This window comes from Cotesia glomerata, linkage group LG6 (assembly GCF_020080835.1).
Source record: "Cotesia glomerata isolate CgM1 linkage group LG6, MPM_Cglom_v2.3, whole genome shotgun sequence".
Taxonomy (NCBI): domain Eukaryota; kingdom Metazoa; phylum Arthropoda; class Insecta; order Hymenoptera; family Braconidae; genus Cotesia; species Cotesia glomerata.
The window spans coordinates 14,585,326-14,610,787 of NC_058163.1; the positions used below are offsets into that span (position 1 = coordinate 14,585,326).

Here is a 25,462-nt window from a genome sequence, read left to right on the forward strand (position 1 = left end):
TGTTCTTACTTGATCCCATTTAAATCGATAAACTTCGTTTTCCTATTCTACAGGCGTACTGGACCGTGGCAAAGACATGGATATATCATTGCCTACACGAAACGTCTTGAAGGAAAATTTTCGTTTTAATTATTAATAATGTACTTTACAAAAAGATGTGAAATCAACACAAAAACAGCTTCGCTGTATATAATCACGCCAAGTCCACGTTCATATAATAATAATAATAATGAAAGATAAAATTAAGCATTCTGTACTTTACAAAAAGATGTGAAATAACAAAAATACCAAGTACCGCTGTGATTTATTTTCAATAAGCGAGAAAAAATTTTGTTAAAAATTTAACAATTGAAAAAAAATTTTTTATTTTTTACTTGGCGTGCGTCATTGAGTAATCTAGTTACAGTATAGGTTTCTTTTCATTGTATGAGATGAATGTTTTACAACGCATTTTATTAGTCAAATGATTGAGTAATCTAGTTACAGTATAGGTTTCTTTTCATTGTATGAGATGAATGTTTTACAACGCATTTTATTAGTCAAATGAATAAAAAATTATCTGCACGTTGTTATACCGACGTATAGAAAATTGCGTTATTGTATACAAAAGTACAGTATGAGCTGTGATCTATTCATAATTAATAAATTTAACATAATACAGCTTTTCGTATAACGAAAAATTCTTGAGGTGAGAGTAAAATAAGCTAGTCAATTGAACTGTTTGTTTGAAAATAATATTTTCAACAGGGTCGAAAAAATTTGAAATACTCAATGACGCACGCCAAGTAAAAAATAAAAAATTTTTTTTCAATTGTTAAATTTTTAACAAAATTTTTTCTCGCTTATTGAAAATAAATCACAGCGGTACTTGGTATTTTTGTTATTTCACATCTTTTTGTAAAGTACAGAATGCTTAATTTTATCTTTCATTATTATTATTATTATATGAACGTGGACTTGGCGTGATTATATACAGCGAAGCTGTTTTTGTGTTGATATATATATTATATATACACATACATAAACTTTTGAACCATATGCATTTTCCGACTCAGCTCGATGAGCATAGTCGAAATTTTTTTAAAGTTCCGTCATGAAGACCAATGCAATAGTTAGATTTCTATGAAATCTACTAAAATAGTCGGTTTTTTTGGGCCACCCTAATATATATATATACAGAGTGTCCCAGAAGTAACGGACGCCATTGTAGCATCTGATAAACAAAATAATTCTGAGACAAAAAGGCCTTAGCCATTTTTTTAACAGACGCATAGATAATTAATTATTAATTAAAATAACGTCCTTTTATGCGTTAGAGAGAGAGAGAACTAGTGTCAAGTTAAGTGCGTTCCAACGAAGATGCTTGCACGTGTGAATGTGTAAGAAAATATGTTTGACTACGTTAGCTATAGAAACTAGTTAGTCATACAGTTAGTTGTGTCTTTGTTTGGCACATATTTTACTGGACACTGGCGCTCTCTCTCTAACAAATAAAGAGACGTTATTTGTTAGAGAGTAAGTAACGAATAAGAGACGTTTCACATTCACGTAACAGGATATTGGTAGGAAAGGATTGAGGAAGGAATTTGGAGAGGATCATCTTAATGTGAGTTTATAGAATATGCGAGAAAAAATTACTAGATAGCTTGGACTGGGATTCGAACCTAGAACCTTCCGAAAACATGTCGGCTACTTTACCATTCGAGCTATCCGGTTTATACTAAATTTCCTTTCGCTTATTCTATATACATAAGCCACACCGCCCATCTTACGGCAAGCATTTTTACAAATATAAATAATGCTGTGAAGCGGGAAAGAATAGAAGTTAGGGAAATATGTATATATATATATATATATATATATATATATATATATATATATATATAAATTCCACCCACAAGGGGGGTTGCGGGGGTGTTAACAATAGAAAATTCCCATTTTCAACCTATAGCTCCTATCGACTTCAAATTTGGTAGGAATCTTCTATATGTGATGTAGAAATGATCTAAGAGCGGATTTTACGACAATCTACTCCCAATATGGATTGAGGGGGTGGACGTTAACAATGAAAATTCTAAATTTCTGAGCTATAGCTCCGACAGACTCATAATTTTGTATGAATTTTCTGTAAGTAATGTAAAAATAATTTATGAACGAATTTTACGATATCCCTCCCCACAGGGGGGTGCGGGGGTGGGTTTTAACAATTAAAATTTTAAATTTTCGAGCTGTAGCTCCTATAAGCTCCAAATTTGAAAAGAATCTGCTATATGCGATAAACTGAAACTAAGGAAACGACCCAAAGTCGAAGAAAGTATTTACTAGCGTTATAGATTGAAATATAGATTAACTATCAAGTTGGAATACTAAAATAAAATAATAAATTATAAAATTAGTGTAAGAAAAGTAGATTTAAGCGAAAGATGTATCAGAGTTTGTTAGACAAGCTGTACATCTGGTGCCAATAAATCTATATATATAGGAGATCACATTTTTGAACTCACTTATCACGAAATCTCAGAAACTAAGAACGGATTTTACGAAATTTCACCCACAAGGGGTCTTGCGGGGGAGTTAACAATAGAAAATTCCCATTTTTTTTATTAATTTATGTGTGTAGTCATTTGTTTTTTGTTTCCATCAATAAAACAAAAGACGATCGTTTTTTCGTCATTCTTTTTTTTTTATTTCTAGCTTATAAAGAAGTCGGAAAAATGTATAACATCAACTCTACGCTTTCAATGCTTCTCCATCCACACCATCCCACGCATCCACCCCCCCCACTCCCACGCATCCACCCACGTACTCCCACGCATCCACCCACGCACTCCCACACATCCACCCAAGCATCCATCTATGCACTCACCCACATCTATGTATATATGAGATTTCCACGAATATAGTCACTCATCACGATATCTCTGGAACCATAAGACCTAGAGACTTGAAATTTGGTAGGAATATTCTTTTTACCGAGTAGAAGTCAGCTAAGAACGGATTCAACGAAATTCCACCCACAGAGGGGGTTGCGGGGGCGTTAACAATCAAAAATTCCCATTTTTAAACTATAGCTCCTATCGACTCCAAATTTAGTAAGAATATTCTGTTAGAGATCTAAAAATAATCTATGAACGAACTTTACGATATTACACCCCACAGAGGGTTGCGGGGGTGCGTATTAATAATGAAAATTTTTAATTTTCAAGCTATAGCTCCTACAGACTCCAAATTTGGTAGGAATTTTTTATAAGTAATGTAGAAATAATTTATGAACGAATTTTATGATATCCCACCCCACAGAGAGTTGCGAGGGTGGGTATTAACAATGAAAATTTGTAATTTTCAAGCTATAGCTCCTACAGATTCTAAATTTTATAGGAAATTTCTGTACATGATGTAAAAATAATTTATGAACGAATTTTACGATATCCTACCCCAAAGAGGATTGCGGGGGCGTTAACAATAAAAAATTCCCGTTTTCAAACTATAGCTCCAATAGACTCCAAACTGGGTAGGAATTTTCTGTTAGAGATGTAAAAATAATATAGGAACGAATTTTACGATAGCTCACCCCACAGGGGTTTGCGGGGGTGGGTATTTACAATTAAAATTTTTAATTTCAAAGCTATAGCTCCTATAGACTTCAAATTTGATAGGAGTCTTCTATATGTGATATAGAAATGATCTAAGAACGGATTTTACAACGATTCACCTCCAATAAGGATCGCGGGAGTGGGTGTTGACAATAAAAAATGTTCATTTCCATAATATAGCTTCTGAAAACTCTAAATTTAGTAGAAATCTTTTATTTCTCCTGTAGAGATCATCTCAAAATGGATTTCAATAAATTTCACTTCCGATAGGAATTGCGGGGGTGGGTGTTAAAATCTAAAATTTTAATTTCCACACTGTAACTTCGACAGACTTCAAATTTGGTGGGAGTCTTCATGTATCATGTCAAGTTCAAATAAAAATGAATTCTATCAAATTCCAACCCCAAAGGGACTGCGGAGGCGTTAACAATGACAATCTTTCTTTTCAAAACAAGTTTCTATGGACTCGAAGTTTTCTTGGAATATTTTATATTTAATGTGAAAATCATCTCGAATAGAATCTTACGAAATTTCTCTCTAACATAAGAGTGCGGGAGTGATAGTTGTCAAAAAATTCATATTCTTCAAATATATTTCCTAGAGATATAAAATTTGATAGAATCTTAAGAGAAACAGGTAATTACAGAGATGGCCTCCAAGGTCAATGGATTAAAATATTTTCCTTTTTTAATAATTATATTTTCTTACCACAATCGTCTCCTTGGCAGCAGCGAAAAAGTCATTGTAAGGTTTCTAAAATTTAACTTTACATGTAGCTATATAGTCAACGGACTAAGTATTGTGCATACATTTTATTTTTGCTGATCACATAACCAATGAATTGTTCTTATTACGGGATCGCGGGAATGTAACAGATTAAAATGAAAACATTTTCTGAACACTTGAGATGTGGAAAAGAAATTTGGTTATCATTTTAAGAGATTTCGTAAAATCAAAAATTAAAATCGTAAATCCAAAAATGATTATTCATTTTTGGAGAAAGCCACGGGAATGTTATAGTGATTGCACATTGAAAGTTACAATGGATATTCGTTAGAATTATAACATGGATAAAAGGTACAGGCCAATCCGATAGAATTTTGAATCTGTGCAAGTCAGAACAATACTCCAATTGAATTTCAAGTCTAGATCTCAAAATACAATTCTATAAAGTGCCCAGCAGAGCGGGCGGGTAACAGCTAGTATATATATATATATATATATATATATATATATATATATATATATATATATATATATATATATATATATATATATCTAGCAAAGCAAACACTAGCAAAGCAAAGCATAGCACTAGCAAACCCCAATTCTTCTAAATATACTATCACATCCCGGAAGCCACGATCAACTACAATAATGTCACCTTTTTTCAGCAACTTGATCAGACCATTGGGATCACTTAAGATGATTCTCATAATCTCAGCATCGTTCATATTAGCTGTATATGGCCCGAGCATATCTATAACGAAACCATTTGTAGTACATATCGTGAATGGTTTGCACAGAGGAACTTTCTTTTGACCAGAATATGATTTCATCTGGTATTCGTTATTTGCACTTTTTTGATGACGAATATATGTTCCATCGCAAATGAATATCAACTAGTCATCTTTCACTTGATACAGCACTTTAGCAGTATTAGAGGTATTGGCGAGTAATGTCTCCCTACTAATAGCATCGATTTCGAAATACTGAGGTAAAACATCTTTTTCAAATGAAGATATTACTTCATCACAGTAGTCGGATACCATTTGTTCCCGAGCTAAACCAAAAATGGAAGATATCACTGCATTTGAATTTCCTGTTCGTAATTTGAATAAAAAAATAACGAGAGCTTGAATGACATTACGATTCACTGATTTTCTCATCGACGTTAACATTTCACAAAGTTTTATCAATTTTTCCCAGGTAAGGCTCGTAAATACCTCCAACTGTTTTTCTGAAAACGAGTGATCTTCAATTTTATCAATTATAGACGAATCAGTGCCAATAGCCAGCTGCCCAAGTAATTTTTCCAAATCACGAACTTCAAATACACTGGTATTCAAATAAATCCAAAAATTGTTAATTTCTTCATCATAAAACCGCTTTTTTATAATGTGATCTTTACAACACCGATTTCCTTCAGGAATAAAGAGTCGTCTTGTCGAAAATACTTGTTTGCGTGCTTCAAATGGAACAATTGTGATATTTGCTGATAATCCAGAAAGGCAACAGTATCTTCAGATGATGATACGGATGAAACAGTAGTGGATGAAGAATGAGAAAAAATTGGCTGACTTTTGATACTAACTTGATCTGCAGATGAATCCTGAGTGTTCTTAAGTATAGGTGGTCTTGTTAAAATAACTCGAAACTTACTACAAGAGGCATCATTAACAAGAACTCTCTTTCCAATTTTTTCTGTCGCAATATAAGCTTCATCAATTGTCATAACAACTTTTTTATAACCAACTGCTTTACGCAAATATATGTTACAATTGATACATTTTTTATCAAAATCCATTCTAACATCAATATTAAAATTATATATTAGGAATTTGGACATATATAAACTGATTAAATATAAAACTTCACTTACTTGAGTCTTTGTAATCGACTGTGACACTATTTAACGACAAAAAATAGTATCTCATAAAGATGAGACAAGATAATATAACAAAAATGATACTCCAGTATAATTTTATGGTGAAACGAAAAAATATTGTCAATATAAGTACTGAATTAATTAATGCGTTAACTGCTATTCAGACAATGACATCAACCATAGAAGCTTCTTTGTTTTTAGGTTATCTAATCAGCAGAACCTTAGAAGAAATAATAAATGGATACAGAAAATCCCGATAGATGGCGTTATAATGTGCCAACTTGGCCAAAATTTTGAAAAACATAGTTTTTACGTTATCGTTGTCTAGTATAAAGATTAAGAAGTAATGTAATTGTGAATTTTAAACAAAAATAAAATTTTCTACGTATTTATGTGTACTAAAAAAAATGTAAGTTTGTTAAAACGCAAGATTTTGAAAAAAAAATGAGTTTTTAATTTTTTTTGAATTGTTCCACCATTTCTAAAAATTCAAAAAAATTCCTGAGTATAGAGGAGTATAAAAGACATTTTCTGACGAATTTTGGTGAGTGACATATTTCAAAAAGGCTGAAAAAAAAAAAAATAATTTTCTTTTCTCTGTTAAAAATCGGTTTTCTATTTGAGAATCATGATCATATGATTTTTTCATGTTTTGGACTCGTAAGAATTAGGAAAAAAATCATCATTAATCAATTCCGAATTTTACTATAAAAATAAAAATAATTTTGAAAAAACAGGTTTTTTTGAAATTCTCGAATACCGTTTGAGTTAAAGAGCTAAGAATTGGTGTGAATTATTTTCATTCGATACCAAATCGACCCCCTAAGTATGAGTCAAAAAAGCCATGGGGGCAGAATTCCCATATTAATCCGGCTATGCCCTTTAGAGTTTTCAGAAGCTATATTATGGAAATGAACATTTTTTATTGTCAACACCCACTCCCGCGATCCTTATTGGAGGTGATTCGTTGTAAAATCCGTTCTTAGATCATTTCTATATCACATATAGAAGACTCCTATCAAATTTGAAGTCTATAGGAGCTATAGCTTTGAAATTAAAAATTTTAATTGTAAATACCCACCCCCGCAAACCCCTGTGGGGTGAGCTATCGTAAAATTCGTTCCTATATTATTTTTACATCTCTAACAGAAAATTCCTACCTAGTTTGGAGTCTATTGGAGCTATAGTTTGAAAACGGGAATTTTTTATTGTTAACGCCCCCGCAATCCTCTTTGGGGTAGGATATCGTAAAATTCGTTCATAAATTATTTTTACATCATGTACAGAAATTTCCTATAAAATTTAGAATCTGTAGGAGCTATAGCTTGAAAATTACAAATTTTCATTGTTAATACCCACCCTCGCAACTCTCTGTGGGGTGGAATATCATAAAATTCGTTCATAAATTATTTCTACATTACTTATAAAAAATTCCTACCAAATTTGGAGTCTGTAGGAGCTATAGCTTGAAAATTAAAAATTTTCATTATTAATACGCACCCCCGCAACCCTCTGTGGGGTGTAATATCGTAAAGTTCGTTCATAGATTATTTTTAGATCTCTAACAGAATATTCTTACTAAATTTGGAGTCGATAGGAGCTATAGTTTAAAAATGGGAATTTTTGATTGTTAACGCCCCCGCAACCCCCTCTGTGGGTGGAATTTCGTTGAATCCGTTCTTAGCTGACTTCTACTCGGTAAAAAGAATATTCCTACCAAATTTCAAGTCTCTAGGTCTTATGGTTCCAGAGATATCGTGATGAGTGACTATATACGTGGAAATCTCATATATACATAGATGTGGGTGAGTGCATAGATGGATGCTTGGGTGGATGTGTGGGAGTGCGTAGGTGGATGCGTGGGAGTACGTGGGTGGATGCGTGGGAGTGGGGGGGGTGGATGCGTGGGATGGTGTGGATGGAGAAGCATTGAAAGCGTAGAGTTGATGTTATACATTTTTCCGACTTCTTTATAAGCTAGAAAAAAAAAAAAAGAATGAGTAAAAAACGATCGTCTTTTGTTTTATTGATGGAAACAAAAAACAAATGACTACACACATAAATTAATAAAAAAAATGGGAATTTTCTATTGTTAACTCCCCCGCAAGACCTCTTGTGGGTGAAATTTCGTAAAATCCGTTCTTAGCTGACCTCTAATCGACAAAAGGAATATTCCTACCAAATTTCAAGTCAATCGACCTAATAGTTTCTGAGATTTCGTGATGAGTGAGTTCAAAAATGGGATCTCCTATATATATAGATTTGTTGGCACCAGATGTACAGCTTGTCTAACAAACTCTGATACATCTTTCGCTTAAATCTACTTTTCTTACACTAATTTTATAATTTATTATTTTATTTTAGTATTCCAACTTGATAGTTAATCTATATTTCAATATATAACGCTAGTAAATACTTTTTTCGACTTTGGGTCGTTTCCTTAGTTTCAGTTTATCGCATATAGCAGATTCTTTTCAAATTTGGAGCTTATAGGAGCTACAGCTCGAAAATTTAAAATTTTAATTGTTAAAACCCACCCCGCACCCCCCTGTGGGGAGGGATATCGTAAAATTTGTTCATAAATTATTTTTACATTACTTACAGAAAATTCATACAAAATTATGAGTCTGTCGGAGCTGTAGCTCAGAAATTTAGAATTTTCATTGTTAACGTCCACCCCCGCAATCCATATTGGGAGTAGATTGTCGTAAAATCCGCTCTTAGATCATTTCTACATCACATATAGGAGATTCTTACCAAATTTGAAGTCGATAGGAGCTATAGGTTAAAAATGGGAATTTTCTATTGTTAACACCCCCGCAACCCCCCTTGTGGGTGGAATTTCGTAAAATCCGTTCTTAGCTGACCGCTACTCGGCGAAAGGAATATCCCGACCAAATTTCAAGTCGCTACCCTTTATGGTTCCAGAGATATCGTGATGAGTGACTATCTATATCTATAGAAAGTCTCCTATATATATATATATATACTAGCTAAAAAACCCGGCTTCGCCCGGGAGTTGATATGAGATGACGTGGTAGAGTCGAAATAAAAAAATAAACTATGACGTAAAAAGTAAAAAAAAAGTTTATTGAAAACGTTTTCTCATTATTTACAATACTTGTTTATAAACAACATTTTTCATTTTATTGTCCGGAGTATATATACATAAATTTTTCGGATTTCCTACTCTTGAGCAAGCTACATATAGCTGACCGTGAGAGAAGCAGGATTCTTTGAGGTTAATGCCACCATATTTTAAAGTTTGTCCTTGCGCTTTGTTAATTGTAAAACTAAAGGCTAATTTTATTGGAAACTGCAGTCTTTTAAATTGAAATGGCAATTCCGAAGAGATCAGAGGTATTCTAGGTATACATACTGTCTGTCCTTTGGTCTTTCCAGAAATAAGTTCAGCTTCAATGATATTATTCGATAGCTGTTTTACGATCATTCTAGTTCCATTACATAATTTTGGGGAGTTGAGATTTCTGAGTAGTATGATTGGAGTTCCAATTTTCAGACGAAGGCAGTGTAATGGCATTCCTGGTACTTGTAAAGAGTTTAGAAATTCAGTGGGGAAGTTGACACTTTCTTCAATGGATACCATCGTGTCGATCGATTTAAATATTTTCTCTTCACCAGGTATTTTATTTAGAATATTAAAATTGATATCGTCAACAATATTATTTTTAGTGGCCAAAATTGCTCTTTGAAATAACCACTCTGCATTAGTATAGTTCTGAATAATATTTGGATAAATTTTGTCGATTAGTTCGTCTTCAGTAGTGGCTATATTACAGAAATCACTATTAAGTTCAATGAGGCCGGTCGTTTGGTCAGTAGGATATGTACCTTCGCCGATTTGTAAAAGTATTTTAGCAAATTGTGCTGTTGTTTCATCTCTTGATAATTCAACTCTCATGTTTTTTGTTAATTGCAGTATTTGTACTTGTGGCCAGAGATGTGATTTTTTCAAGCATGCATTGATCTCGTCTGCTGATGTTGACTTGGGAATAACTGGAAGTGTTTGTCGAAAATCTCCTGAGAGTATGAGTAGAGCTCCTCCCATTATTTCAGAGTTTTTTCGCAATTCTTGTAATGTTCTGTCCATGGCTTCTATAAATTTTTTATGGGCCATGGTGCATTCATCCCAGATGATAATTTTAGCTTGTTTTAGAATTTGACCACGTCCAGATTTTCCTGAAATTTTACATACCGGGAATTGTTGTTCGGCTATATTCAATGGTAGTTGTAAGGCAGAATGGGCAGTTCGTCCTCCTTCCATAAGTGTGGCTGCAATGCCAGATGATGCTAGTGCCAGTGCGATGAGTTTTTTAGCACGTATTTCCGCCAGTATTAGATTTATGAGAAACGTTTTACCAGTGCCTCCTGGTGCGTCCAAGTAAATAATTTCACCAATATTGTTATTTATCCGGCTCATTATAACGTCGTAAACTTTTTTTTGATTGTCATTGAGAAGTGGTTTGTTGTGAGCAATGTATTCAAGTAGTTCATTGATGTTGTAACTTTTTTCCTTCATAATTTCGTAGTTTAGAACACTAAAAGTATTTCTTTGTGGTGCTGGCATTCCAAGTTCTACTAAGGCCTGATTATTTATTGCTAAACATTTATCTTCTAAGCGAATGAGTGTTTCATTGAAGATCTCGTCATTGAATTCTATAGTCAGTTCAGGATTAGCTTGTCGGACTTGGTACAATATATCATCACTCATACTCCTTTTGAAAGAGTTCCATAGCTGTTTTGGGTTTGATGGGTTACATGTTGTTAATATTATAGCGAATAACTCTCGAATTTGTTCAGCTGAAGCTGTGAGTGTGGCTTCTTGTAGTGTTAATTCCCAGTGGTTGTCGTTTTCCAATAATCCTAAGCGTTGACATGCTTCTCTGTAAGTCTGGCATAGGTAGCCATTAACGGTCCTGAGATTTGTAAAACTTGTTGGTCCCCGTATTTCTTGTAACAACATCCGGAGATAAAAACATTTGGCATTGTTTGGATGTACAGTGAATACTCGACCTATTGCGTTAGTTTTTATGATTTCTGGATGACCCTTTTCTGGCATTCCTTGTTTCCGACGTTGAAAAATTTTCCTTGTTTTGTCCCACGTATAATAAATAGGGACGTCGACATACAATAACTTTCTGGCGAATGGATCTGTTTGACACAGTTGGAAGAAAGCTGTTAATGTTGTGTTCTGAGGTGGTTCGCTTGCAATTTTTCTAGCCGAGTCTTTTGTGAAGTAAACTCTCTGTCCATTCTCCAAATGTACTGCTAGATTTTGCACAGCTGGTTCGCGTTCATGTATGGGAAAACTAAAAATCCTCCACGCTGCTTCGTTACTGTTGATGTATCTTCCCATTTGGTACATGAGGATCTCATCATTTCTGTTATTTTGTTCGCTATTTTGGACTATTTGGAATACTGCCATATCACTACCTTTGTTTACGTACTTACATATATATTTAATAGATTTTACTGAATTGCAGTATTCAACGTTTATATGTGCTTGGAACATTTTGGAAAGTAGTGGATTATACGGTACTACCCATTGATTATCTATTTCCAGTTCGTCTCTGCCTTGTATTCGTATTTTTGCTGTGAAGCCACCGTTTTTCGGTGATCGTCTTCTATATTTGGGATAGCCGTCATCTTCAGTTTTGGTATCGTCCAAGTACGGTTTTGGATATTTTTTCGTACATTTTCCATCACTCATGCATGGCGCATTGAAATTTAATGATCCACATGGTCCGTGAATCATGTTTTTCACTACTATGTTGTAAAGCTCCGGATCTTTTTTTGGATCAGGAAATTCAGCTCGGATGATTTTGTCGATATCCGTGGGATAAATTTTATCGTGTAGCCATATGAGATTGTGTGAGTGAGGTAATCCTCGTTTTTGCCACTCAATTGTATACATCCAGGAAATAACAGTTCCAAAGATGTGATATTTTGTGATGACTTCAATAGATCGTATTTGTTTTTGTCGAAAAACTCGGGCTATTATATCGTGTCGATCTATGGAGGTTTGTCCGTATTTTAGTTGTTCTTTGATCTCTGGCCATGATGAATTGCATGTAAATGTTATAAAGAGATCAGGTCGTCCATATTTTCTTACGTAGGTCATGGCATCTTGTGTATATTCGTGCATATGTCTTGGACTTCCTATGTATGATGAGGGTAAGATTACCATTGTTCCAATATCGTCAATATTGCCGTCATTCATGATCGCGTCTCGAAGGTGGATGTATTCTTCTGTGCGTAGTTTTTTCTGATTCAATCTTATGTAAAGCATCCGTTCTGCTTCTATTTTTGCGTACATATCTACCAGAAATTGTTGGAATAAACGGCGAGTGTTGAGTATGTGATTATATGTTTCATTGTCTCTGATCATTAAGCGGCAAGCATAGAACTCCTTAGAAGTGACTTTTTTGTTTGTTTCTATGCCTGTTTCAGGATGAATTTGTTTTATATTGAAATGGTATCCGTCCTCTCCGTGCAGAAATATTAACGGATATTGAAGAGCATCATATGAACGGTGTGTCTCTGCAATGCGTTGTAGTCCTTTTCTTCTTCGATGTACAATTATGTCACGGCTTGTATTTTCATTGTCCACAACTACAATGGCGACTTCATCTACCTGAGGTGCATTAAATCTGCGTTCGTGTTCTCCACATGGTCTTTTATCGGCTCGAATTACAATTTTATAGTCATCAGAAATCATGCGGTCTAATGTTGTTTTGAATATATAAATCAGTTGATTATACTTGTGTAAGATCCTCTGTACATCTTGGATTATTTCGCGTCTCAGTCCATTAAAATTTGTGCATCGTTGATCAATTTCTTGTTCTTCATTTCCGATGAAATATACTTGTAGAAATTTATGGTCTTCGTTAGGCATTGGCAGTAACGATCCTATTTTGTGATAAATTTGCCCTTGAATTGAAAATACATATTCAAATTCATTTCTATTAGTGTTAGTCGAAGTAGCACCGAAAGAAGTCATTTGAAAGCAGGAGTTATATGATCTTATATTTTGAAGAAAGTGTTTTGATTCTAGTGTTTCCCCGAGCATGTAATGCAGAAATTCCTGCGGAGGTGCTTCAATTGGTAGTAATTGAATTTTTCCATTCATGCAACAGAGACCTGGTGTTTCTTTACTGAATTTTTTTGCGTGGCAAAACTGGCAAACGTTATTCATTTTTCCAATAACAACGTATTTATGATTGTAATATTTTTTCGTCGGTTCGTAGTGGAATGCTTCCTTTGTTAGATTATCTTTTAAAATTCTCGACTCTTCAGTACTTTTATTTGCTGTTCTTTCTTCGCTTCTTCTGCTTCTCAGGTTACTCATTCTGGTCCGTTGATTCTGTAAACGTGCTTCGTGCTCTTCGTCCGTTTCATTTCTTCGAGATTCTTTTTGTTTCCGCCGTTTCGCTGCAGAACTAGCCAAATCTCCTCCTCTCTTACGTCTGGGCATCGTATTCTATAAAATATAAATTAAATAAACATTTTATAAATAATTATTTTGTAACGGAAACGTGGGGTACGTTGAGACAAAAAAAAATATATTTAACCTTCAAGCGGTCGAGCGATATTTTGTTTACGGCCAAAAGTATATAGAAGGCATCAATTCGACGCCGCGCGACTTTTTGAAGGTTAAGAAAATTACAATTTAAAGAAAAAAAACTATTAGAATTTGAAACGGGGATCCACCGCTCTCTTGGTCGTCTCTTAATTTATTTAAGGCGCCACTGGATTTTTCCCACAGTATCCAGAAACTGGCCCAGAACATGGAGTGAACACTCAGGGTCGTAAGAGATTGTCGGGAAGGAAACAGAAATTATAACAAGAAATTCATTTTTACAATCCATTTTATTTAACCAACCCTTAATACACAATAAAACCCCTTACAAAATATCAAAACAACTTAATCCCGACGATATCCTCTTATGGAGCGTCCTATCACGGTTTCTATCATAGTGTCTATTCCCGAACGGTACCCTCATATGGAGCGTCTATACCGCGGTTTCTATCTTACTACCGTTGTACCCCAAATCCGGCGTCTATACAACGGCTTCTAAGTGCGCCCAAGAAGCAGAGGAGGATACCATGAATCCCTAGGCTACACTGCAATAATATTTTCTATTCCACACACACCCACAATATTTATTTAAAATACTTATGCCTATTGCACCCCCACCTGGGCGTCTATGCAAAGGACTCTAAGTGTGCCCAGGAAGCAGAGGAGGATACCATGAATCCCTAGGCAACACTACAATACTTAACACTAACCCACCCACACTATTAATTAAATTTCCAAACACACTAAATATTTCCCCGGACTTTACAGATTAAAATTTATATATTTATTTTCCAATTTAACAAAATTAATTTCCCAAAATTAAATGAAATCCGATTTAATACCTAGATCTATTTATTCCATTCATTAATTTGCTAAATCCGAGTTCCTAACTTGTTTCATAAATCCTAATCCAATTCCAAATTTCAAATTAAAATCATTAACTAATTTATTGCCGTGGTCTTAATAATACAACAATAAATATTTAATTACAAGAGGTCTTCGTATCTTGAATTAATAGATTAAAATCTATTGACAGAGGTCTTAATAATCTGCCAACAATGATCGGTTACTTCCTAGATTTTACAAATTAATTTTTCCTGAATTTACTTAATTTATTTTATAAATTGTTTCGTTAATTTATTTTACTTTGGATAATTTATTTTACCAGAATTTGTCAATTATTTATTTGGTTGTTCTCCGAATATTTCTAATTTATGTCCAGATTAATTTATTTAATTAAGAACTTAATTTGTTATCAACTAAAATTCATCAATTGATTTTATGTAATTAATTTTTACTAAACTGTTTTACTTGTCATTCAATAATCGAGTTTTATTTTCTCTACATTATTTTATTTTACGTTCTATTGTGTTGCACGAAAAACTTAGCATTTATTTTATTTTATTTTATTCGAGGATTATTTTCTGCCTAGCAACACCGTAAGATTTTAGTCTCGACCTTGAGTGCCCTCTATCCAGCGCTTCACGCGGGACAAGATGGCTGACGCTCTCGCTCGGTCTTGCGTCTCTGTCGCAAGTTTTTGGTGTAATTTTTTCTCTGACGAATTTTTACAAGTTTTATTTTCTACTTTTAATTAACAAATTTACACGAACAATTTTCTAGCAATTTTGACTGATTCTAAATTTATTGCAAATGATTTTATTTTAAACAATTAAATTTTATTATAAATTACTTTCCCGAATTTAATAAATTTTACTTCAAATGATTTTTACTAAAGTTCCTCTAAAACATTTTACTGATTTTATTTTAAGCAATTAATTAAATAAATCCGACCAACTCGATTATCAACGACATTTTGTTCTACATGGCACCGAAGTCATGAAATGACCAACCGAAATTATTCCTGGTAAAGTCAGTCCAAACTCTGCCTACGTAGTTAATTAACAATCCGAAATAATTCCTGGTTTTGTTAATTAAATATTTAGTAATTATCCCTAACTTGTTCTTAACTTCATTTTTAATTTTATTCTGGACTTTTCTTAATTTCATTCTGAATTTTATTTTTAATAAATTCTTACTAACCTCCTAAAGAATATTCTAAACAATATTTTAAATAATTCTTTAAATAATATCCCAAATAATATTCCAAGTAAATTCTAATAAATAAATTTCAATATAATAATTAAGTAAATTCTACGATATAATACTTAAACTAATGATTGTGACCGAACGTGAAATGACGATGACCTTCAGCCGACTTCAATGCCTGGCTGATGGCGCACCACCAAGATATTATTGAGACATTTTATTTGTACCTGGAGTTTTCCTTTACGACGCTAATGAACTCCCTCGAGGAGCTACAACTTCTTGTCGTCGTTGCTGGTACAAGTCCTACTTTGGTGGATGAATCTACTTGGCGGCGAGACCCAGGTCACCGTCACTCGTTCCCCGGATACTTTACAAAATCTGTAACCGCAAATAAGCATTAGAAATAATCACTAATTAGAATCAATTTACGCAAGCTGGCAGAAGGCCTAGCAAGCAATAAATTAATTGATTAGTATCGCTTCGTTCCACTATATCTTGAGCGAAATAAAAATAATTACCTGTGCTTTCATGTTTGTTAACTTTTGTGCGACCGTTAGATTTGACTGTTCGGTCACAATGAATCTTCTGAGCTTTGTCGGTACGTTTCTTTCTTCGCTCCGTCTCCCCCACTCACTCTCCTCGCCGGCGTTTCCCTCTCAGGGACTTACTCACTAACTTATAGCTAGAGGCGCGAGTACTTCGGAGCACAGCGCTCTGGGGGATCAGTCGATAACTAACTCACGCGGGTTGGAGACCTTCTCTGGGTAAAGAAGGCCCCGTGTACTCCGTTACAAATTAATTAAACACTATTAAAAATACTCACATTTGAAATTTCACAATAAAAACCCACAAATAACTTTTTTCTAATTCGTTTCAAAATCGAGAGTTAATTAAACACACTATTAAAAATACTCACACGTGATACTTCTAAATAAAGGCTCACAGATAACTTCTCTTCTTTTCGTTTTGAAATCGCTCGTTTCGCTGTTCAAATTAAACTAACTCTGGTGAGCGACACCGGGCTTTTATATATTCAGAGAGCTAGGCTCTAGAATATTCGAGAAAATTTGAAAATATTTTCTCTCTCACACCTTCTAGAGTATTCTGGTCATTATCGTCCGCCATAATAAAAGGTTCTATAGCGGTAGCATTTGTAGTAAAAGCGCGAAATTTGAAAACCTAAATTTTTTAATGTTTTGAGAACTAATTTGGATAACTAAAATTATGTCGCTTTAACTCCAAAATATAAGTTAGCTAATGACGTATAAATACACAAAATTTAATAACTTTATTATAGCAACAAATTAAATTTAAGACTTTATTGAAATTGGAATTTTAAATTTCGTGTCACTACTACACATGCTACAATTGCTCGCAACGCTTTTGGAAATGCAACCCAAACAATCGTTGTCCTGAATGAAGTTCAAATATTCGATAACAGATGGCGCCACTATACTTAATTTCCAAGTTGTAGGGTTGGAAAGTTCCTTATATCTTTAGAAACACGCCCTTTAGATTAAAACGGGAACTTTCTAGCTTCTGTAGCGGTAGCGTATGTAGTAAAGGCGCGAAATTTAAAAACCTAAATTTTTAAATGTTTTGAGAACTAATTTGGATAACTAAAATTATGTCGCTTTAACTCCAAAATATAAGTTAGCTAATGACGTATAAATACACAAAATTTAATAACTTTATTATAGCAACAAATTAAATTTAAGACTTTATTGAAATTGGAATTTTAAATTTCGTGTCACTACTACACATGCTACAATTGCTCGCAACGTTTTTGGAAATGCAACCCAAACAATCGTTGTCCTGAATGAAGTTCAAATATTCGATAACAGATGGCGCCACTATACTTAATTTCCAAGTTGTAGGGTTGGAAAGTTCCTTATATCTTTAGAAACACGCCCTTTAGATTAAAACGGGAACTTTCTAGCTTCTGTAGCGGTAGCGTATGTAGTAAAGGCGCGAAATTTAAAAACCTAAATTTTTAAATATTTTGAGAACTAATTTGGATAACTAAAATTATGTCACTTTAACTCCAAAATATAAGTTAGCTAATGACGTATAAATACACAAAATTTAATAACTTTTTTATAGCAACAAATTAAATTTAAGACTTTATTGAAATTGGAATTTTAAATTTCGTGTCACTACTACACATGCTACAATTGCTCGCAACGCTTTTGGAAATGCAACCCAAACAATCGTTGTCCTGAATGAAGTTCAAATATTCGATAACAGATGGCGCCACTATACTTAATTTCCAAGTTGTAGGGTTGGAAAGTTCCTTATATCTTTAGAAACACGCCCTTTAGACTAAAACGGGAACTTTCTAGCTTCTGTAGCGGTAGCGTATGTAGTAAAGGCGCGAAATTTAAAAACCTAAATTTTTAAATATTTTGAGAACTAATTTGGATAACTAAAATTATGTCACTTTAACTCCAGAATATACGTTAAATAATGACATATAAATACACAAAATTTAACAACTTTATTATAGTAACAAATGAAATTTAAGATTTTATTGAAATTGGAATTTTAAATTTCGCGCCACTACTACACATGCTGCAATGGCTTACAACTATGGAGACTATACACTATGACTATTGGAGTGTATAGTCTCCATAGTTGTCTTGAACGAAGTTCAAATATTCGATAACAAATGGCGCCACTGCCCTTAATTTTCAAGTTGAAGGGTCGGAAAGTCCCTTATATCTTTAAAAACATGCCCTTTAGATTAAAACGGGAACTTTCTTGTTCGAGGGGGGATAAAGGGCTATCACACCACATAAGTCACTTTATCGTGTCGGGACTCCTTTTTAAGTTTTATCGGCACGCACATTTTATCGACTTAGTTTTATTATATATATAGATATATATATAGATATATATATATATATATATATATATATATATATATATATATATATAGCAGCATATATATATATATATAGCATATATAGATATATATATATATATATATATATATATATATATATATATATATATATATATATATATATATATATTACCGTAACTCCTATTCTTTCCCGCTTCACAGCATTATTTATATTTGTAAAAATGCTTGCCGTAAGATGGGCGGTGTGGCTTATGTATATAGAATAAGCGAAAGGAAATTTAGTATAAACCGGATAACTCGAATGGTAAAGTAGCCGACATGTCTTAGGAAGGTTCTAGGTTCGAATCCCAGTCCAAGCTATCTAATAATTTTTTCTCGCATATTCTATAAACTCACATTAAGATGATCCTCTACAAATTCCTTCCTCAATCCTTTCCTACCAATATCCTGTTACGTGAATGTGGAACGCTTCACATCATAATTACCGTAACTCCTATTCTTTCCCGCTTCACAGCATTATTTATATTTGTAAAAAATAAATATAAATATAATAATATACATCTATCGTATATTACGTTTCGGAAACCGTGCGGTAGGCACATGCAACCCTGAGAGCACCTTGCCACTGTACTGTCGCCATCTTTCGCCTGTAGGTCTTCTGCTTTAATATGTTTGCCCATATCTCCGCTCCATAAAGCAGTACTGAATTTACTGCTTCCAAAAGGACTCCTCTTTTTGGTTATTGGTCCCATGGTGTTGGTCATAATTCGTGCTAGATACCATCTTGCTGGCTTTCTTGCATGCACTGTCGAGGCGTTTGCAGAAAGACAGTTTCTCGTCTATCATTACTTCTAAATAAGGTCCTTGTTGACGTCAGTGTTGTTCCTTCCATGTCGACAGCGAATGGTTTTGGGAACCATTTCTGACGTGTCAAAACGACCATCTCGTTTTTCTGTTTGGCGAGTTTCGGGTGATGCTTATCAAGCTAAGTCTCGACGGCGTCAATGGCTTCCTGAACTAGTAGTTCAGCCTCTTCTACGCTGTCTACCACTATCGTGGCCGCAATGTCGTCTGCAAAGCCTGTTAGCTCCACTTGCTCTGTCAACGGGATTTCAAGAAGCTCGTCGTAGTTTGCCTTCCATAGATCAGGCCCCATTATTGAGCCTTGCGGCACGCCGGCTGTTATGGCGTATTCTTGTGGGCCTTCAGTATTTTCCACTATTAGCTTTCTATCGTCAAGGTAGTTGTCGACTAGTGCCAGATTCTCTGGCTCCTTGCCAAACTTGTGCTCCAGAGCGTCTAAAATGTCTTCTCAATTTGCACTGTTAAATGCGTTTTAGACATCTAGCGTGAGGAGAAGACATACTTTACAAGCTTTGAGGCTACCAGACCATGCTTGTGTTGCTGTCTTTATTACCTTATTTATTACTGTCTAACAGAACCAATTTCTACCACTTCCAAACCACGGGAACCGTGCCAGTTGCCAAGCATGCGTTGTAGGTGTTCAGAAGTACGTCTGGGTATTCATGGACTACAGTCTTGATCACTGATGCCGGGATGCCATCAGGTCTCGGTGCCTTTCCTGTTTTGAGTGACTTGACCGCGTCATGTAGTTCCTTAGTTGTGAAGGGTGTTACTTCGCTGTTTTTAGCGTAGTGTTTCTTCTCCCACGGCGGGTGTTTGGGGAAAAGCTCCGTTACAATGCTGTCCATTAAGGCAGGAGACTTAGGCGCCTCTGGTGAAGTTTTTCTAAGTCGTTTGGCGACAATTTGGTAGGCTTCACCCCAGATGTCATTGTCGATTGGTGCAGATCTCTTTACACAACTTCGCTTTACTTGCTTTAATGGCTCGGTTTAGTGTCTTTTTAGCCTTCTTATACTGATTATACTCTTTCGAAAATAAGTTTTGGTTCGGAGAGCGTTTCGCAGCTCTCGTGGCGCGGCGACGTAGCTCATGACATCTTTTGCGAAGTTCTGCTATGTCTGTTGACCACCAGTATGCCAGCCTGTGGAAACTGCGGTTTTTGAGCCGCAGCATAGAGACGTCACATGCGGCAGCAATCTTCTTCATTACATTTAGCACTGTTTTTTCCGTCTCCCTGCAGGTATCCGAAGTCGAATTATACTGAACGGTAGACGAGCTCCGTGTAAGTGACATTCGTAGTTCTCCTCGATTAAGCTTCCTGTCATTCCACTTCCGCTGTTGGAGGACTCGTTGTGGAGTCGAAACAATTGCCAATCCAACGCAGAATGTCACATACTGGTGATCACTACCGCTGTATTCTTCGGATACAGTTAAGTCCTCAATCATGTTGGCTATCCTTGGAGTTGCCAGCGAGATGTCAAGGATGGATTCTTTGTACCCCGATTTTCTAAAGGTTTTGGTAGTTCCTGTGTTCAGTACTATGAGGTCCAGCTTAGCTGCAAAGTCCTTTACTTCGTTACCTCTGGTATCAGAGAAGTCAGCACCCCACCATTCTACCGTTTTGGCGTTGAAATCACCAGCTACGATGACTTCATTTCCAGTTCCCAAAATTTTTGGTCCAAATTTTGTTTTCACTTAAGGAAGTACGAGCGCTAGGCAGGGTGGGGATAGGTATCGACTCTAGCGCGGTAACGGGAGAGCAGTAACAATATGATTTTTCTCAATATATAGATATACATTTAACATTGGCTAATGGCGGCATTTATTTTTCTTTTAATTAATACACTTTAATTAGTCGGGCAAGTGTACATTTTTTTAAATTAAATTTATCACTAATATATTTACTTTCATTCATAAGTTTTTTAAAAATATTCACCGACAGTTTTACGAGAAAAATACAGAAATGTATCAATGTTTGGGGGTTACCCCATAAGACCAATGTTAAATTGCTCAACTTTAAAGTTAATTATTTATTTAAATGATCGGGCAATCTCCTTCAAATTTTCGGAATTTGTTTAGACATATTTAAACTTCATATTAAAAAAAAAATCAAGCCTTTTATCAAAAGTTGCCTTGGTGCTCGTACTTCCTTAATTGATTTCAATGATTTGATGAATCTTGTCCAGTTGCAGTTCTCCAAACTTTTTAGTTGGTAAAAAGTTTGGTAAGTTGTTGATTTTATTGATAGCACTCAAATCCATTTCTGAATTATCAGGCTAAGAAATTGATAGAAAATAGTTAATAATTAAAATAGCAATTACTTAGAAAATAGAATAATCAAATAAATGACTTACTAGATTATCTGTTGAATACACAATTTCAAATATTTTTAACAAAAGACACAAGTTTTTTTTAACTGAACGACTGATTCAAGTAACTGCAAGAAAAGAACTGATATTCTGAGGCAAGTAAGTATAATTCCCCACCAAAGATCCCCTCCCACCAACGCCAAAAACAGGTTCAAACTCGTCGGATGACGTAAAAACATGGTGTAATCGAGAGAGTTGAGGTTAAAAAACGTAAAAATTAAAAAAACTCTTGCTATACATCGATAAAACAGAGCATCATTCGGTGACAAACTGATTATCAATACCCTGCAGTCGATAACATAGATCACTAGTTGACCTTTAACTGCCGATTAAACTTACCACAAATCCATAAATAGACGGAAACTTCAATACATACACCTCCATTTCACCCACCAGATCGGCGTAACTATCGAAATTTCTCGCATATACTTATACTACAAGTAATTTGAATATATATACAAAATTTATCATCACATCAAATAAGTGCATATCACATCAACACCAAAGCTGATTCACGACAAAAACATCAGCTCTGCTGTTAGGGTGGTAGCATTTTTACCTCGAACAATGGTAACAATCGATCAATAAATCGATGATTATCCACACCCGTACTAGAACAGTAGGTAAAACAGATCCCACAATAATCAATTACCAAAACGATGATAATCGTCAACAGTCGGTAAAAATCGATCACCAAATCGATGACAATCAACACCAGTCGCTACAACAGTAGGTAAAACAGAGAAAAAGCAATCACCAAATCGATGGCAATCAACCAAGAACAGTCGGTAATGCAGAAATTCAAATGTCTATACTGCAGGAATCTGTGTTATCGGGGCATCAAACCGACCTTGCTTAGCTACTAAGAAACTGTAAGGGACCGGACAGAAGCAAATGCCGTTATAAATGTGGCAGAGAAAATCACAAATCTGCAGACTGCATGAAGAAGCCAATATGCTTCCTCTGTACACCGGACAAGGAAGCTCAAGATAGCTTATTTCAGATTTCTGGCTCCGGGGATTGTAAGGCATTCTGCATCGTACTTGCCGAAGCTACGAGAGGGCAGAAATGACGCGCAAACTACAAGAAAACCTGAATAGATGTGCATTGGCGCAAAACTTATTTCGCCAGCGAGTCTTTGAAGAGAAAATCGACGTTTGCTTCTTCTGCGAACAATATCTGAACAACGAAAGTAAAACATGGTTCACTGATAAGTATGGCACATCAGCGATCTGGGTAGTAAACTCGAAGAAGATCACCGTCAACAACAACGGAAGCGGACTATGCCGTGTGGATGAAGACCCCTACGACCTTCTTGGAGAGCGTCTATTTTTCACCTAACGAAGAGGATAATGTGTTCCGCCAGAAGCTAGCAGACATAGAGGACACCATCGATGAAGTCATAGACGGACATGGACGGTGAGATCACCGCCACTCGTTCAGGATTCTTATATGGAGCAGGAATCGCCGATTAAAAATATGTAAGTATTCTGTACCATTCTACAAGTAAAATTGTCGAAAACTTGTCTCAAAACTTTGAACGCGTTTTTCTCGGAACTACTTTTTTCTAGTTAGCGGTAAGGATATCTCGAGTTCTAATGAACTGATTTACTTCAAATTTGAAGAGGATGTTCTCTATACGTCGCTTCATCTCGTGAACCCTGCCCAAAACTATAACTTCTCATTTAGTATTTTTAAAAAATTCGGAATTGTTAAAAAAATATGAAAAAAAAAAAATTTTTTTTTCAAACTATCCCCATTTTAAAATAACATTTTTTTTTAACTTATCCAAGGGTTATACGATAGCGGCATCTATAATAATTTAGAATCCGTCTATTTTTTATGTTTCAGATCACCAGGAGGGTTGGAATAATGCACGCTAGGACACCTTCTTTTTTTTTGACCCCCTTTGACTGCTCATAACTTTGTCAATTTTAATTTTTTTTTTTAATAATTTTTTTATGTAATAATAAAACATCAATCAACAAATGATAAAAAAATTGATTAGAAAAATATTTTTTGTTTCCTTTGTACAGCGCTTCTAAAACCGGGCGAAATTCATGCCTCTACAGTAGAATACTCCCTTAAAAAATTGTAAAAAAAAAAAGGAAGTAAATATTATGTTAAATGGTTGGGATTTGACACCACTCATAATCGCTGGATTAATAAAAATGATTTATAAAAATGTTTAATTTTATTAATAAAATTTTAATGGAAAAAAAATAAATTTGATTTTTTTTATTTAAACATTTAACATACAGAAAAAAAATATCGTTTGAATCACAATCACTTAAAGTGTCTAAAATCACTCAAAATAACCGTTTCTGCATTCAATAAGAGAAGACTTATGAACTGAGACGGAAATTTATTAAGTACGATTAAATTGTAATATAAAAATTTAAGAAGAATTTTTTTATGTCAATATATTAAATGGAAGAAAAGAATAAGCATGGACAAATATAGATCAGTGTGTGTATGAGAGTGAGAGAGAGATAATTTTTACGATCTTTGAAATATAACACCTAGATCGGTCTCTCTTCCTCATCAGCTACCGGGCCCCTTCTACCATCCACCTTTCTCAGTCCATTCTTATACTTTCGATACTTACTTACTATCCCTTCCCGTTTTACCCGATCTTACTGGTAGAGCTCCTGACATGTTATCAGGGAGATCCAGGTTCGATTCCTGGCTTGGCAACCAACCCTATTTATTTTTTCAAAGTTTGTCTTTAATCTCATTCAAATTTCTTTCATTTCTTTCATTTCAATTAACATCTTTATTACTCGAATAGATACTACAAGCTTCTAGCTTTACAAGTATTCAAGTTTGATGGATTTCCATCGAACTTATATACAGAGAGGATGTATCTCGACCAATAGGGAAGATGGAAGTGTCCATCTCTCGGCTTGAATTAGATCCACTAGTCATTTGACCAAGATGGCATGAAACTTTCATTATATATATATACAATCGGTCATGAAAATATCTTTAATAATAATATTAGAGACACTAATTTATATATATATATATATATATATATATATATATATATATATATATATATATATATATATATATATATATATATATGTCGGAAAAGCATTATTAGGGGCGTTAGTACAGTCCATTGAATTCGTTTATTCAATTATTTATTAATTTAGAATAATTAAAATATATCACTGATCTAAATTTTGAAATATAATGTACGCTAACTTGTATAAACAATACTACGATTAATTATCCAAATATAATTTATATACAAGGTAAAGGCGCTAGGGAATGAGACCGAGAACGAATCCGGGGTCAGCAGGATATATTCGATGTCTTTACTTGATCAATGCTCAACGAGAACTACTCGTCTCAGTACCCTCAGTACTCTTCTCTCAAAAAATATTTCGACAGCCCTTACTGTCTGTCGATATCTTTAACTGTATACTTTTTAGTTCTATCCTGTGACCTCGGCTACCTTTGGTGACCATTGTCACTCCGGACTCAAGCCCATCGCCATAACCA

At 34.6% G+C, this 25,462-nt stretch overlaps 1 long non-coding RNA gene across 1 annotated transcript; it reads right to left on the reverse strand.

The window, feature by feature from the left end:
• Window positions 1-546: 546 nt before the first annotated feature.
• On the reverse strand, window positions 547-24,968 carry LOC123268134. The gene is made up of 3 exons (XR_006510165.1): window positions 24,958-24,968; window positions 20,134-20,148; window positions 547-767 (listed from the first exon to the last, which is right to left on the reverse strand). It is a non-coding gene; the product is annotated as an uncharacterized LOC123268134 (long non-coding RNA).
• Between the last annotated feature and the right edge of the window lie 494 nt (window positions 24,969-25,462).